The following is a 17,224-nucleotide window of genomic DNA, read 5'->3' as shown; positions in this document are numbered from 1 at the left end:
ATCATGAGCCAAAATAAAGCCTTATCTCTGGTATTTTATCACAGCAACCTGAAAAAGAAATCACTCAAAAAAAAAAAAAAAAAAAAAAAGAAAGAAAGAAGTTAATCACACTACCAAAAGAATTAAATGGGTTTTCCAGGCAGAAGCAATGAATCTACAAAGCAATTAAGATTGCCAGCAATGGTAAAACTTAGAGTAAAAAGTATTCTTTTTTTGGAATTTTACTTTCTTAAAATTGCCAGCAATGGTAAAACTTAGAGTAAAAAGTATTCTTTTTTTGGAATTTTACTTTCTTAAAACAATTTGATTTTCTGAAGAATAATTACATATTTGGGGGTATACAATATAAACATTAGCAAATAATATAGCAACGATAGGATAAGAATGGAGATAGACAATTGTGAAGTTTTGATCCCATATGTGAAGTGGCATAATATTATTTGAAAATAGACTGTGATAGGTAGAGATATGTATGACACACCCATGAGGAACCATTGGAAAATTAATTAAAATATAATTAAAAAGTCAATATTATATATAAAATAAAATTATAAAAGAGGGTATGAAAAGAAAAAAAGAAAGCATAGGGAAGAAAAAAAAGAAATGTTAACCTGAAGTCCAACTATGTCAACAATTACATTAATTTTAAATGATTTAAATAACCCAAATGAAAAGAAGAAATCATAAGTTTGGATTTAAAAATCGGTTCTAACTATAAAAGATAAGAGGAATAAACTGAAAATATAAGGACATAAATAGAGTATATGAGGCGACATGTCTATACACCCATACACATACACACAAATAAGGACTGGAGTGGGTTTATTAATTTCATAATAAGTAATCTTTTGAATAAGAATAAGAAGAGGTACCAAGAGATACCTAAGGATATTACCTAATAACAAAGAAAACAGTTAATGTTCCATACATTTACTAATATCAACAGAATTCTAAGGTATATAAAATAAAAACCAATGGAACTGAAAGGAAAAGTAGATAAATCTATAATTCCATTTGAAGCATTATACAGATCATTCTCAGTAATTGACACAATATATGGAAATAAAATCAGCAATTACTAGAAACCTTGAACAGCACTTCTAAGCAAACACCTTCACTTCATTGCAATTTAGGGACAGAATGAAATAAGTTTCAAGTAGTCATGAAACATTCAAGCCAAATGGAAAATATTCTGGGCCATAAAACAAATCTCACCCAATTAGAAAAATTAGTAATCTCCTCTTTCACCAACGTGGAATTCAATCAATACCCACAAATATTTTATATGAGAGTCTAGCATACTCTGCTGGAATATAGGCATGCTATTTCCCAGCAATTTAGGAGAATGAAACACAGGTGCCAATAATTATGAAATAAAACTTTTCATTCATGTCCTAAATAGCACAGATGTTCTTCTGGATAAATAACTCAGGTTCCTTCTGTGTTTACATAATAGTGAGAGCAGTGACTTTGTTTTTTGTTAGATTAGGAGGTGAAGCCAGGCAAGGTTTTGCTTGGTTTGTACCTCCCAATTCAATTGCCAGGGGAGGGAATTCCAATCCTTCACTATCAGTTTTCCAATGCAGTAAAAAAGAGAAAGCTGTCCTTAGTCAAATATCCAAAGAGAATACTTTTATCTATTTTTCTATTTTTTTAAGTTATTTTACAATGGTAGTTATTCTTTCACTTATTATACAAATATATCTGAACAATTCTTAGATATCTGGAAATTGACATCATGCTTCTGAATAGTTCATAAAATAACTAAATGTGGTGGTAGATTTTTTGCTTTTAGGTACCAAGGATTGAACTCGGGGGCATTTAACTACAGAGATACATCCCCAGCCCTTTTTTGTATTTTTTTTTTAGAGATAGGGTCTCATGGAGTTGCTTAGGGCCTTACTAAGTTGCTGAGGCTGGTTTTGAACTCGTGGTCCTCCTGCCTCAGCCTCCCACACTGCTGGGATTACAGGTGGGAGTCATGGTGCCCAGTTATAACTACATGTGTTTTATTATTTATTTGAGAATATAGAAGATAAGATGAAGTACTCTAAGTGATCTTCAGTTTTTCTCTAATTGACAATATTTGTACTTTTTTGTGGGACATGGTATAATAATTCAATACCTATATACAGTATATAACGATCAAATCAGTAACTCTAATTTCCATCTTCTCAAATATTATCATTTCTATGTTAAAACAAGGCCAGTATCATTATAAATGGTGAAAAAATGAAAGTATTACCTCTAAAAACTAAGACAGGGATTCTCTTTGTCACCATTTCTATTCAACATAGTCCCGAAAAACTCCAGCCAGAGCAATTAGAAGAAAAAAATAAAGGGATACAAATAGAAAAAGAAGAACTAAAACTATCCCTATTTGTCCATGACATTATTCTAAATTTAGAAGATCCAAAAAAAATTCTAGAACTCATAAATGAATTCAGCAAAGTAGTATGATATAAAATTAACACTCATAAACCAATTGCATTTCTACATATCAGTGGTGAATCAACTGAAAAAGAAATTGGAAAAATATCCCATTCATAATAGCCTTAAAAATAAAATAATTAGGATCAATCTAACAAAAGAGTAAAAAACTCCACAATGAAAACTATAGAGCATTAAGAAAGAAATTGAAGAAGACCTTAGAAGATGGAAAGACTTCCCATGTTCCTGGATAGGCAGAGTTAATATGGTCATAATGGCTCTACTACCAAAAGCACTATGCAGATGTAATATAATTCTTATTAAAATTCCAATGACATTCTTCATAGAAATAAAAAAAAAGCAATCAAGAAATTCAGTTGGAAAAATAAGAGGCCCAAAATAGACAAAGCATTCCTCAGAGATAAAAGTGAATCAGGAGGCATCACAACACCAGACCTTAAATTATGTTGCAGAGCTATAATAACAAACATGGCATGGTAGTGGCACCAAGACAGATGTCTACCAATAGCATAGAATGGAAGACACAGAGACACACCCACATAAATATGGTTATCTCATATTAGACAAAGAAGTCATAAGCATACATTGGAGAAAAGTAGCTTCTTCAACAAATGATCCTGGGAAAACTGGAAATCCGTAGCAAAATGAAATTAAATCCCTACATCTCACACTGCACAAAATTCAAAGTGAGTCAAGAACCTAGGCATTAGACCAAAGACCCTGTGCCTACTAGAAGAAAATGTAGGCACAACTCTCCAGCATATTGGCTTAGGAACTTACTTCCTCAATAAGACTCCTAAAGTATGAGAAGTAAAATCAAGAATCAATAAGTAGGATGTTATCAAACCAAAAAGCATCCACACAGCAAAGGAAACCATTAAGAATGTGAAGTGACACCCAATTCAAATCTTCATACATGTATTTTGTATAATCGTGACCATCACATTCCACCATCCTTGTCAACATACCTTATATACAAACAGAGATATGAAAAAATTATACACATATATACAGATGTGTATTAAGAATTATAATCCAAAAAAAGAGTACATGTATAATGGCATAATTTGGCATGAACATACTTTATATACAGAGTTACAAAAAAATTGTGCTATATATGGGTAATAATAAGTGTAATGCATTCCACTATTGTCATGTATTGAAAAAAAAAATGTGAAGAGAACCTAAAGAATGGGAGAAAATCTTTGCCAGCCCCGACATGGCAGCTGAAAAACTTGGGGAGTCAATTTCTGGCAAACCTGATTTTGGCCCAAAATATAGGCCTAGCACACCCACACTGCAATTTTAAACTCTATGTGCATTCTTTCTCTGTCCTCCACACGCTGCAGGGAGAGAGATAGTTTCTTTCCTGTACAAGGGTATTGTGCAGCATGACTTTCATTTACTCAGGCAGTGTCTTTGATTTTCAAACTCTATACCCAGACGTGCCACAGTCCTCCTAAAAATATGGGTTCCTTTGATTCCTTTATCCCTCCACTTTGCTCCTAGAGTGACTGCTCTGGGTGGTGTCTCTGGCCATGGCGGTGTCTGTGGTGCTGGGGATTTCTTCCTTATTTTATTATATCTGATCTCCTGATTCCCTGATCTGTTTTGAGTGTCCAGTATTAAATTCCAGTAAAGTCTCCACCTTTTTTTGTTTGTTTGTTTGTTTGTTTTCATTCACCCACTTTGCTGAGAAGGTGTCTGTCGCTTTCATGGAACAGCCAGGAAAGTGACCTTCTCTATTCTGCCATCTTGAAATGCTCTCCCTGCTCATCCTCTATTTTATTTGTATTCCATTAAGTTCTTCAACTCTAAAATTTATTTCATTCTGTTTTGTAATATGTATCTTTACTGAATATCTCATTTTGATCATGATTATTTTTCCTCATTTCTTGGAATTATTTCTGTCTCTACTCTCTTGCATCTCACTGAATTTCTTCAGGATCATTATTTTGATTTTAATTTCAGGCATTTTGTAGATTTCTCTTACTTTGGGTTATGTTTCTGTATAGCTACTGTGTTTCTTTCAAAGTATCATGCTTCCTTGTTTATTCATGTCCCTTTTTTCCCTACTTGCATGCTTGCTTACTGGTGTGACAGTTTTCTCTTCCAATTCTGTAGAGCTATTGGGAAGGACTGCTTCCTATAGATACGTTAGAATATCATTTGGGTAGATTACTTGGGCTTTGGTTATGAGTAGGCATGGAATTTTAAACTCTGTGTTTATTCTTCAGCTATTTCTAATACCAGTGGTGTTGCACATGTCTCAATGGATTAGAATGCAGGTGCTAGTGAAGGTAACAGTGCAACTTTGCAGTGGACATGGACTGCAAGGGATGTGTGACTTCCAGACCTGGAGGACAGGGATAAGCACCTATCACTACTCATTCCTGAGACTCTGATAGGAGTAGTAGCAGTGCTAGGGGAATGGACTATGAAGAATGTATTCTTAGGACTCACAGGGATAAGTGTTGCTGGTAACAGGAGCTTCTAATGGCAATAGATTATGAGGAACATTCCTTACCTCAAGCCCCTTAGAGGTTATTACTAATGGGTTGGGGCCTTAGACAGTAGCAACAGCCATAGTGGGCATAAGGAAGAGAAGGAATAAATGGGTATCCAGGGCCCAAATGCCTTAAACCAGGTCTTGGTGACAGAAACCTATACTGAGCTGGATCCACTCTTCCCTGTAGTGCAGAACACTGTGAAGGCTCAGGTACTAGCGCCACAGTTGCACACCTGCGCCTAGTTGGGTTCATGAGATAATAGCTTTTTATGAAGGTTCAATAAAATGTTCATAGGGTTCCAGGAATGGGAAAAGGTAGAGCCTATCAGTATCGAGGCAAGCATGTACTCTAGAGGTGACTTCTTTTTCATGATGACACCATTCCATAGCAGCTTAGCCTTTAGGGTTGAAGGGAAGACAATTTGAGTTCCTTCTTTGAAGCAAATATACCATGCACATTACAGGCATCTCTGCAAACTGTGCTCAACCTTAGGACTGTGAAATTCTGCTATAACCAGCACTGTCAGCATCCACAGTAGCGAAGAGGTCCTCTGAAACTTTCCAATTTACCCTTTGCCCTGCAGTGGAGAGTCCCTTCAGCTGGGGAGCCAGGGTCAAAGTTCCATGAATTTTGTTCCTCTTTCTATACTGCCATTCTAAGCCTCCAGGTGTACAAACTTGTCATCAGTCCCTTTCTAGTTCCAGTGCTCTCCCTCTGTCACTCATCTCAAAATGTAGTCACTTCTTTATTATTTGACTTATTTCTTATGAAGGAAGCAAACATTTGGCACCTCTATTCAACCATCTTTGATCTCCCCCAGCTAAGTGTTAGTCTAATAAAAATGTAAATTATTTGACACAGTCTAGAAGAAATAAGACTAGAACATATAATATATTACTATAGTATATAACATTATAATACATACTTGTGCATATGTAAATAACTACATGTAGATATAATAAATGTGTGTATATGTGTGTATATCATATATCACACAAATGCATATAATTTTAAAATGGAGCGATTGCTACCAGAAGATATAGTTGAAGGAGTTACATGTGATTTCATTTCTCTGGTAAAAATGGGAATTTGAGAATTTTAGATTTATTTTTCACAAGACTTCATTTTTTTTATTTAGAAAAAACAATGTGCCAAAGTAATAGAAAAAAATCGAAACAAAATAAGAAATAAACATATTCCTTGCTCTGCTCTTGATTCCAAGAACTAAAGTAATTCACTTTAATGTTTTGACTCTCAAGTCCTTGTATTAGTAAGAATGAGATTGATTATTCCCAAGGAGTGCTCCAGAATTACTCCTGTAATTATGCACACAAAAAGAGTTCTGACAGCAAACTTGGAAAGAGTTAAGGCTGTAAACAGGTTTCTTCATTTCAGGATGTCTGCAAGTCATCCAAACAGTTTGTACTGTGAAGCTTTAAGAGGGGGAGATTATCAACACAGATAATTTCAGGTAAAAACTATCCCAAGCTATTCTGAATCAAACCAAGAGAAACTGTACTGACACTAATAGGATTTCTCTTAGAAAATGGTCTTAAGTCTGCTACAACATACAAATTAGTAAAGATTCAAGGTTTGCACGTTTCTTCTATACAGCATGGGGAGAGTGGCTATAGGTTAAAACACATGAAGATACACATGAAGTAAACACCTGCCTGGGCCAAAGTACAATGTCAGTAAAAAAAAAAAAACTACAGAATGTGACCTTTAAAAATATTTTCTGAGCTACCCTGTAAGATACATAGTCATAAGATTATTATAGTATGATTTTTTAATTTTTTTAAATAATTAGGTTTATTATATCTGTTGCATTGTTTACTATTAATTTTGATAAATATTAGCAAATAATTTCTTCTAATATTGCATTTTTCTGATTTTTCTTCCCCTCTTTCTGCAACATCAACTGTAAAATTTAGGTTTTCTTACCATATAATTTATACATAAACTCTTGATATGTATTTGTTTCTTCTAACTTACCTTCCAGTTCATGGGTCCCTTCTTCTTTTGCATTATACCCTTCATTTTCCTTTTGGTGACTTCATTTTTTGTTTTTATTAGTGCATTATAACTGTACATAATAGTGGAGAGAATTATGACATATTCATATATGCACATAACATAATTTACTCCAATACCTTCCTCATTACTTCCCTTTTCCCTTCCCTCCTCCCTTCCCTTGTTCTCATTCCTCAACTTTTCTGATATTCCTTCTATGTATATATAGTTTTTAATTGGAGCATGATAACTATAATAAAAGTTGGACTCCTGTGATGTATTTATGCATGCATACAGCATAATTTGGTCAATTTTATTCCCTATTTCTTCCAAGCTCCCTCCCTTCACCCTCCCATTTAATCCCTACCATTACTCTATTGATCTGCTCATAAGCATATCTTTCAGTTTCTTAAATAATTACATTGCAGGTTTTAGATATATTTTTTTCATTTTTGAAAATATCTTTCAATTATTTTTTTCAGAAATTCTCAGTCATTTCTTTACTATCCTTGAAGATAAGCTGAGATATTTTAAAGGCTATCTCTTTATTCTCTGGGCACTTGTTAGTCTGTTTCTTTTGTCTGATTTTTGCTGTCATCCATGGGGTTTTGTCTCCTTTTTGCTTGATTCTTTTATATGTTAGCCATTACATTTGAAAAATTGTAGAAAATTACTTGGGTCCTAATATATCACCTTCTTCCAGAGAGGAATAATGCTATTTTGGTTAGATACATAGATGGCTGACAATCTTGGTTCAACTCAATTCAATTCCAAAGATTAAAGTGAATCAAAGTCTATCTTCTTCTTCTTCTTTATTTCAAAGTTGTAGGGTTTTCTTAGTTTGGTTGCTTTTGTTTTTGTTTTGGGTTTTTTTTTTTTTGGTTGTCAATAAAAGTAAAAGGTATTCACAAAAAAATAAATAAATATACTTTTGGTAGAATCTGGATTCAAAATTCTATTATACTAGTCCAGTAAGACTGTCAAAAGCAAAAATGCAAACAAACCATCTCACAACTCTCCTAGGATTATCAAGAGCCCAGGAGAATGTGACCCAAATTCCAGGAGTTGGCAGCTTGGTTTTCTTCTTTTCTTGATTCCTGAGCTAGTATTTTTTCATTAATACTGATGTCTTTTTAAGAAAAAGATTTTTGTTTTCACTGTTTAATCCAACCTTTCAAATTGTCCACAGCAGATTATCTAGGTCATCTAATCTCTGTTACCTACAAATACTACATCTAGCACTCGTATCATAAAGATAATAATATAAATATTACAAATAGCATTTAAAATATTATTTGCTACTAACAAATAATATTATCACTACTTTGACTCATGCGTTAATCATCTTACTGAACTAACTTTTAGCCCACAACCCGAGCTGGCTTCATGAAAGAAGGTTCCAGTAGTGAGAAACTGCTAGGGTGTTTTGAATTAAAGAGTCAAGACTCTTTGGGCTGGGGTTGTGGCTCAGCGGTAGAGCGCTCCCCTAGCACGGGCAGGACCCGGTTTGATTCTCAGCACCACATAAAAATAAAGGCATTGTGTTGTGTCCATCACAAAAAAGATTCTCTCTCTCTCTCTCTTTCTTTCTCAGCTCCGGGATGACTCCTCCTAACTCCAGCCTCCAGCCACCTATTATGGTATCGAGGTTTACAGAAGAGGCTAGTGAGAGACACACCAGGGAGTGGACTTTTATTGGGGAAGAAAAAATTCTGGGGAAAATCCCATCCAATGAAGATTAATGGGGGCAGCATCCCAAGGTCAGGGACAACAATTGAGTCTTTGGGGTAGTGGCCAGACACGCCTCTGCATGGACAAGCCCTCAAACCTGGTGAAGGATGGGGAAAGCTCTGATACAGCTATGCCTAAATTCTCAGCCCCAAATATCTAATCCCTAAAGCAAGCATGGTATTCACAATTAACATAAAAAGTTGTTTTGGAGACAAGAAGTAAAATACTTAGTGAACATTAATAAGATATATAGTACTGCTTATAGCATTGCAAGAGTTCAATAGGTATTATAACTTTTCTTATGATTGCACAAACATTCTATAATTTCTCTTCTCTTCATTATTTTATACATACTGTTGCATCCTGCAATTTGGGGAGAAACTATAGGAAAAATAGAAATAAGTATTAATATTGTTGTTTCTCATCTTCCAGAGTGGTAAGAAAGAACCTGTCTCTCTAGCTTAGGCAAGCTATCTAGAGGCTCTGTAACCACGACCATGACTTTCAGTTACCGTGGAAAACTGCCCCCCAAAAAATAGAAGTAAATAATTCCGTATAAGTTATTCCTCATCAAAAAACAATTTTTGCAACATCAAAGAATAGGAACTTGGGTTCAGATCCAAAAACAAATGTCTAGGCACCTATTATGAAAGAAAGATGTTGTATTTTAACCAAACAGGGAAAATGAAGAGTAGGATGTAAATTATATAAATGAGGGCACAAAATGAGAGTTTAAGTGAATTGTAACTCCCTTAAAAGGGATTCAATTGCCTACCAAGTTCTGATAGTTTTCTATCACTGTAGAGAAGAACAAAATGTGATTATTTCCAAACTAGCAGAAAGGGCAATTTTTCTAAAATCAGAACAATTGGAGATGATCAAGTGGCTGCTGTGATGATAATTACAATTGAAGGAGCAAATATTATAAAAGCTGTGCCTGAAAAAAAATTCATCGAAAACACAATTTCCTCCGGTGTCTACATCACTAGCCTTACCCTAATGTTTGGTTTGGTTCTCAGATTTTCAGTGCCCCTTTGTCATTATTCCTCACATAAGCCATCCTTCCTTACCCCTAGAGAATCAGGTCATATTTGGAGCCTAAATAAACTTAAAATAAGGTGATAGAGCTTAAAGCAAGGGAACAGGATATAAAGGACCCATAAAGATATAGAGGTGACCTTTAGATGAACTAGATTCTACCATATTGAAGTTAAAGGAGTTGATTTTTAAATGTGATAAGACAACTTAAACACCTTAAACATGATTTTCCAGAAAATAGCTAGTTCAAATCCATTGACTAGCCTAGAGAGAGGCTTCAGCCATCTGATGCTGTGAGCTCCATACACTGAGTGAGATGGATATGCACTTACTTAGCTAATGAGTTCACCTTCAAACCCTGAATACTCGAATTGAAATAAATCACCAGGCAACTGCATCAGAAGCCACAGAAAAGAAATAAAAATAAATCAAAGAGTTGCAAACCAAAGAAATATTGCAAACCTATTTCATCATATCGAAGCTGTTGTCAGTTATATGATGCACTGTTACCTGATGTACCACAAACAATTTTTTAAACACTAGCAATTAATACCTGACTTACCATTGATTTCAAAGATGACTCAAAAAATGTGAAAAAAATGAGTATCTCTGAAAAATGAAATGAATTGATATGTTGCATTCTTTATTTCATTTATTGGCTTTTACTTTTGCCTCCTGTAACAAAAAACTATCTAAATTCTAGGACTTCTGATATGTTCAAAATCCACAAAAGTACAAAGTGGCTTTAAAAATGTATACATATAATCCCAAAGAGTGACTTGGTCTCACAGCAGCATTATAAGCAATAGAGCTACTTTATTTTTTTTAAAAAAAAGAAAACTCTGTGTGTGTGTGTGTGTGTGTGTGTGTGTGCCCTAGTTAATCTTGCCAATGAACTTTCCTCTTAATTCTTGAAAATTCTGCTGATTACTAAGCTCACTCAGGACTATTTTCCTATTCTCTCTTCATTCTGCCCACTTCACACTCCATTGACCATATTTTTCTGATCAACATCTGAAAAGATTAGTTAGAAAGCTTCCTGTGACATATTTGCCTACAGAAACCAGAACAAAGGAATGATCTCCTCTATTTCATTAAGTTCTAGTGATAACGTGTCAAGATTTAGAAGCCACCTCTCCATTTAATTGCATTCACAAAAATTGTGCTTTAGGAAAAAATGTATTGAACAACCCTGATTTTCAGACACACACACACACAGCTTTGGTGCTACCCAGAAAGGACAGAAAGGTATCTTGCTGTACTCTCCTTGATGCACAGCATTTCTGAAGGACAAAATGGCTCTTAGAAACAACCTAAACAACCGTCTCTTTCTATAGTTAGAACCAGCTTTAGAATTAACAAACAAGGGAAATTTGCAACAACTGGTGGGTGTGTTGGGCAGAGTAGAGACTTCTTGATTCTCCATCTCCATAGTCCTATGTCAGACTGAAAAAAATGAAGTAAGTGGTACAGCTGGTAGTGATCGTTATGTGAGGAAGAGAGTACTATACTGCACCTTGGTTATCCCCCTCTCTAGACTAATAATGGGACCAAAAAGACACCCCAAAACATCATCACAAATAAAGCAAGAAACAACTCATTTTTGTAGAACCCATGGAGTATGATATGTTCTTGAGAAATACACATCCAAATAGACTCCAAAATAGTAGCAATTTAGCTCCCATGAGAAAGTCATACATTCTTCAAGAAAAATCTTTTCTTACAAAGTTTAAAAACCAAATCATTAAATATAAGAATTTATTTTTAAAACTCCAGTTCTTATTCATCTTTACATTAAAGTGCCTTTTTAGTATTTAAAGGTTGTATTTTCCTTCTTTATTTTCAACTTAAAATTAATCAATAATATAGGTCTATAGAATAACACAAAAGTAATTTGAGCATGAATAACAGCATTTTATAGAGAGAGACATATATTTATTACTAGCTGATATTAATAATGATAAATTTTATATCACATTGATTTTTCATCTTTACAGGGCAGAAACAGCATCATAGATCACAATGTTATTGTTGCTGCTGAGTGTCAGCCATGCAGAGTGGGAAAAACTAACATTCTTTGTAAGTTTAATTGTAAGATAGAATTTCATTTAATTGTAAGGTAGAATTTCCACATATACTAAATGTAATACAGAGCTCCTGACTCTACCCAGTTATATCTTGCTGGAAATAAAACAATGATATTCACTCTAAATACTCACACTGTGATGATAATCAGGTGACATAATTATTACCATTTTTCAGTTTTCTTTGTTGCAATTACCACTATGTATGCACATCTTCCATGGGGTAACAGTAGACCTAGATGTCCCTTGTTGTTACATTGCCTAGTACCTGAATCAAAATCTGAGTAGGAAAAAAAATAAGGCCATAGTTGAGTTTTCTCAACAGTGTAAAAGTAGTTGATTTTTTTTTCCTTCAGTTTTGCAATTATTTTACTTGGAATTTTTCCTAGGTAACTCAGAGAAATCCAACTCATGAATTCCTTCATAAGTAAAGTTCCTATATGATTAACTTATTTTAAGATTGATTTTAATGCAAAGAACAGCTAGACAAATGTGAAAATAAATTAATTGATTCTTCCAGGAATGTTGTGAATTCATCCATTTGTATATTTAGGTCTTACTTCAAATGAAAAAAAGAAGTGTTCTATTTCATATTTGATAATTGCTTCTATTTCTAGCTTTGACCTATGTGGAATTGACATGGTTTTACTTCATTAGTTCTTTGTTTTGCCCTCCACACCTCTTCTTCACTGTTCCAACACTATTTGTAATTTTTCAGTCTTATGTTTGTCATTCATACTAGTTCCTAGAATAATAGAAGTAATAAGCTTGCTTCTTATTAGAGCATATGTTCATTTTAATGTTACTGAACTTTTAAGTATAATTATTTTTAATATTTTCAAAGTTTAAAATTAATCAGGTTCATGATAGAAATCTACATGAAATCCCTCCTTTATATCTGAAATCTAAATTTCATTCACCAAAAAGAAATCCTTATGAACATTATTCCTAACATAAAGCTTTCTTTGTCTATGTTATGGTTTAGATATGAGGTATCCCTCAAATGCTTATATGTGAGAAAATGCAAGAATGTTCATAGGTGAAATGATTAGACCATGAGAAGTGTAACCTAATCAGTAGATTAGTTCAATAATATGGATTAACTGGGTGTTAACTGAAGTCAGGTGGGATGTGACTGGAGGAAGTAAGTCCCTGTGGGTATGACCTTGAGTTTTATATTTTGTCCTTGGTTGAGCAGAGTGTTCTCTCTCTCTCTCTCTCTCTCTCTCTCTCTCTCTCTCTCTCTCTCTCTCTCTCTCTCTCTCTCTCTCTCTCCTCTCTCTCTCTCCTTCCTGGCTATCATGTCCTAGACTGCTTTCATTTGCCATGCCCTTCTGCTGTGATATTCTGCATTATCTGGAGCCAGAGATGTGGAGCTGACCAACCATATACTAAATTAACTTTTTCTCCTCTAAATTGTTCTTGCTGTAATTTTTGGCCACAACACACAAGCTGAATAAAATAGCCTGTATGACCTGAATGTCTGCTAGTGTGTATGCATTTAAATTTAAATTCATAAACTTGGGTTTGCAGAAAAGTTTCTCCATTTTCCTATTTCTATACTGAATATAATTCTAGATCAAAAAGCCAGCAGTATATTTAGAGCTAATAATTAGAAGTATTTCCATTTGTCTCCAGGACAAGAAAAATAAATTATTTATCATCAGTTTATTTTACATATTCTGAACCTAATTGTTAGATAGTAATAAACATTTTAGGTTGTATCCAATCCTTCCCACCATCATGATGCTTTAGCCAATATGGTTTTATGTATGTCATTTGGTAAATATATGAAAAAGATTTTTCTTCATATTTATAGGAGGTCACTCATTCTAATACATATATAATTATATTAAAGATAGGTATATACACAAATTTATATTAACATATAATATATAACATGCAATCAAATAATGACTATGAATTATACATATACATGTTAATACACATTATAGATAAATAAATATTAATTGCATTAAATATGAATATATATCATAGTTTTATATATTAATTATTATTTGACACCTTATTCGATTTTTACATTGTTAATATGGGTTGGGGTTTTTTTTTGTTCTTTGATTTTTTTCCTTCAATTTCACTATTATTTTCTACTGTTCTAAGGAATCTAGCTGATATAAGGTAATAATAATGATCAAAGTTTGGATAAAAGAAATAAAATTAACAATTATTACAGAGAATACATTGTTAATTACTTATACTCTTTTTAAGATTTTTATTTCCAGAATTTTCTTCTGGTTCTTATAAGTTGCTGAGCTCTGGTTGTACAATTGGTCTTAATTACATTTCTCTCTGTGGTAGAAATAATAATAACTATATAAAATGTTTAATTCTAAATTCCCAGTACCCACAAATGTACTAAAATTGTAGGGTAAAGGGAAATTAAGAGGAAAGAAGCATTTAAAGTTTGCTAACTGACCCTGAGATGGGAGATTATCCTGGATTAGGAGGGCAGGCCCCAATGTATTTACTGCATCCTCCTAAGTGGAAAAGCCAGGGAGAAAAAAAAAAAAGCATCAGAGAAAAGGCAATAGAAAAAGACCCCATTTTAGGGGCTGGTCAATGGCAAATGATGGTTATCTACCAAGAAATGAGAAAGGCCCCTTGCAAACAAAAAGGGAAAAGAAATGGAATTTTCCATAGAACCTTCAAAAGTGCAATCCTGCTGACATATTGACTTCTGAAACAATAAGACCTATTTTAGACTTCCAAGTTCCCTGAAATATAAGATAATAAATTTATGTTGTTTTAACTCACTGATTTTTTGGCAATTTTTGATAACAGAAATAGAAAAACTAGCCAATCCCCTCTAAAATATGTTTTTTTCTGATAAGTGGATGATAATCCATAATGGGGCAGGGAGTAGTGGGATGAGTGGAGGAACTTTGGGTTAGGCAAAGGGGAGGGAAATGAGGGAAAGAGGCATGAGAATAGGAAGGACAGTGGAATGAGATGATTCACCCTAAGTACACATATGATTGCACGAATCGTGTGACCCTACTTCATGCACAACCAAAACAATGAAAGCCTGTGCTCCATTTGTGTACAATGAATTGAAGAGCATTCTGCTGTCATGTATAACTGATTAGAACAAATAAATTTGAAAATTAACAATAACAAAAAGAATTTTTAAAAAGGCAATAGAAACACTAATACACCTGACTAAACTAACGTTGTGGAATATTCTTTTATGTTCCAATAATATATTTTCCTCTATATTACACAAGGAAAGATCTATCTAGAGTTAAGCTCTGTCAACATGGGAAGTATATGATCACCATTTTTAACTCCAAAGCCACTTAGGTGTTTTTTAAATCTCTTTGTGAACACACAGTCAGAAATTGTGATTAATATAACAACTGCCAGTCTCCAACAGCCACCCATATATTGTAAATAAGGTCTTCCTAGTATTTGTTATATATTCTGAAAGTTATATTTTTAAAAAGTCTACTCTTCTGGTGATACCAGCATTCTACCTGTATCTACACAGTTTTATAACTAATAATGAGGATATAAAGTATGCTATATAGTTATACTTTGTCTCTTCCATGTCCTCTAACTATTAGAGCTCTACAACTAATGAATCTAGATGTAATATATTGGATTTGGAGGATACATTTTTGTTTGTTTGTTACAGTCTGCATTCTTGGTAAGGTGCAGGGAGGAAATGAGAAGGTAAATTTCTACTCACTTTGATGTTGCCACAGTACTTCTGACCTACCAATTTCACTTTCAGTTTCGTCCTGCTGGCATTGGGGTTAATGGAAATTTCCCTAGTTACCATCTGAAATAGGAAACCTGTCTTCAATTCTCAGCAATCTCTTTGGTAGTGACTTCTTGCCCTTATGTCTACTTATCTTATTACAAGACAAATTTGTGCTGCCCTTTTAAAATCATCTTCTAATAATAAAACTAAGCACTACAACTAGCTCACAAGGATAAGAACACAAATCAAGTTCATTTAGCAGCAGTGTCCTTGAAATTGGTAAATTTCCACTGTGAAACTCTTTGTCCCTATCAAGGTCCCTTTTACATTTTGATTAATGCCTTACCCAAATATTCAGAATAAAGGCAGAATTGAGGACACTATGATTGTACTAGTACCTCTAGCTGCAGAACTTCTGTTAATTATTTTTTTTAGCTCACCATTGTGCCATTTCTTGGAATCAAAGCCAATGGAATTTGTCATGAACCATCCATGGATTGCGTGTGGGACACTGTGCATCAAAGCCTACTGGATAGAAACATGTGGTGTCTGGGAATGACCAGGAGAAATATTCTCTGGTCAATTGCCCAGGGTCATTGTGAATTTCTATCACTCTCTGCCATGTCCCACACAGCACCTGAGATGGCTGTGACCTGCCAAGATGCCAATCAACCTGCTGACTGTAAGACATCTTGAAAAATGTCTTTGAAAGCTTATTCCTGCCTTTGATGTACCCCCTTAAATAAACCACCAGAGGATCTTTCCTTTGTCTAGTTCCAGCTCTGGTATAGACTGGATTTATCAGGGACTCCACTTTTGTAAATATATTTCTGACTCTTTATATTTTGTTATTCACTAATTATTTTAGATTTTAAGTTTTCAGGTGGTTTCCACCCTCCTTGGCAGGAAGAAGAACCCCCACCCCATGAGATGCTGCTCATTAGCCCTCGTTCAGAATTGACTTTGAAATGGTCTTTTAGGTATAATCCAAATGTTTCTTTTTTTATTTGTTCTTTTTAGTTATATATGACACTAGAATATGTTTTGACCTTTCATTTATACGTGGAGTATAACTTCCCAGTTTTGTGGTTGTACATGATGTAAATACTTCCAATAATAACAGGTTTTATAGGATATAGCTGAAGTGATGCCAGTCTAAGAATGGATTCGATGAACATGAGTCCAGGAGCTAATCAAGGAATTAAAGATTAACCAGAGGTTAAAATGTATATATAGATACCAAGTGAAGGGTGGTAAGAGAATGGCAAAGAGCCAAGTTATTAGCAACTGGGATCTGAGATTTTTACCCAGGGTACTGAGTAACCAAAGTGGAAACCAGGATCCAAGAGATCAGAGAACAAGAGGTAGAGATGTTCCTGCACAGCACTGGTTGTGGGCTGAGAGAACATTTTGGCTGAGATCTAGGTTATTCTGGAATAAGGACTTGTTGAGAGCTGCCCTGGATGCAGATGCCTTTAAGTCCTGATGCAGTGGGTTCTGAACAATTATTGCGTCCCCAGCTCAGATAACAAGGAATGGCTCCAGGAGTAGGCATCACCCACTGGGGTTGAATTACGCTCACCTGTTCCTTTGTAATCCTACTCCTTCCCCCTTTTGGGGAAAGAATATTCCATGGACCAACCTCCCCCAATAAAACCTGTGTTCAATGCATG

At 34.4% G+C, this 17,224-nt stretch overlaps 1 long non-coding RNA gene across 1 annotated transcript in view; it reads right to left on the bottom strand.

Annotated features, from left to right (window-relative positions):
* Positions 1 to 17,224, bottom strand: part of LOC110598705 (uncharacterized) — a 120,664-nt gene that overhangs the window by 63,113 nt on the left and 40,327 nt on the right. The gene's annotated exons all lie outside the window — the stretch shown is intronic.

Source organism: Ictidomys tridecemlineatus, chromosome 14, assembly GCF_052094955.1.
Source record: "Ictidomys tridecemlineatus isolate mIctTri1 chromosome 14, mIctTri1.hap1, whole genome shotgun sequence".
NCBI lineage: Eukaryota > Metazoa > Chordata > Mammalia > Rodentia > Sciuridae > Ictidomys > Ictidomys tridecemlineatus.
The sequence above is the reverse complement of the archived record's forward strand: the minus strand, read 5'-3'. Positions and strand labels throughout refer to the sequence as shown.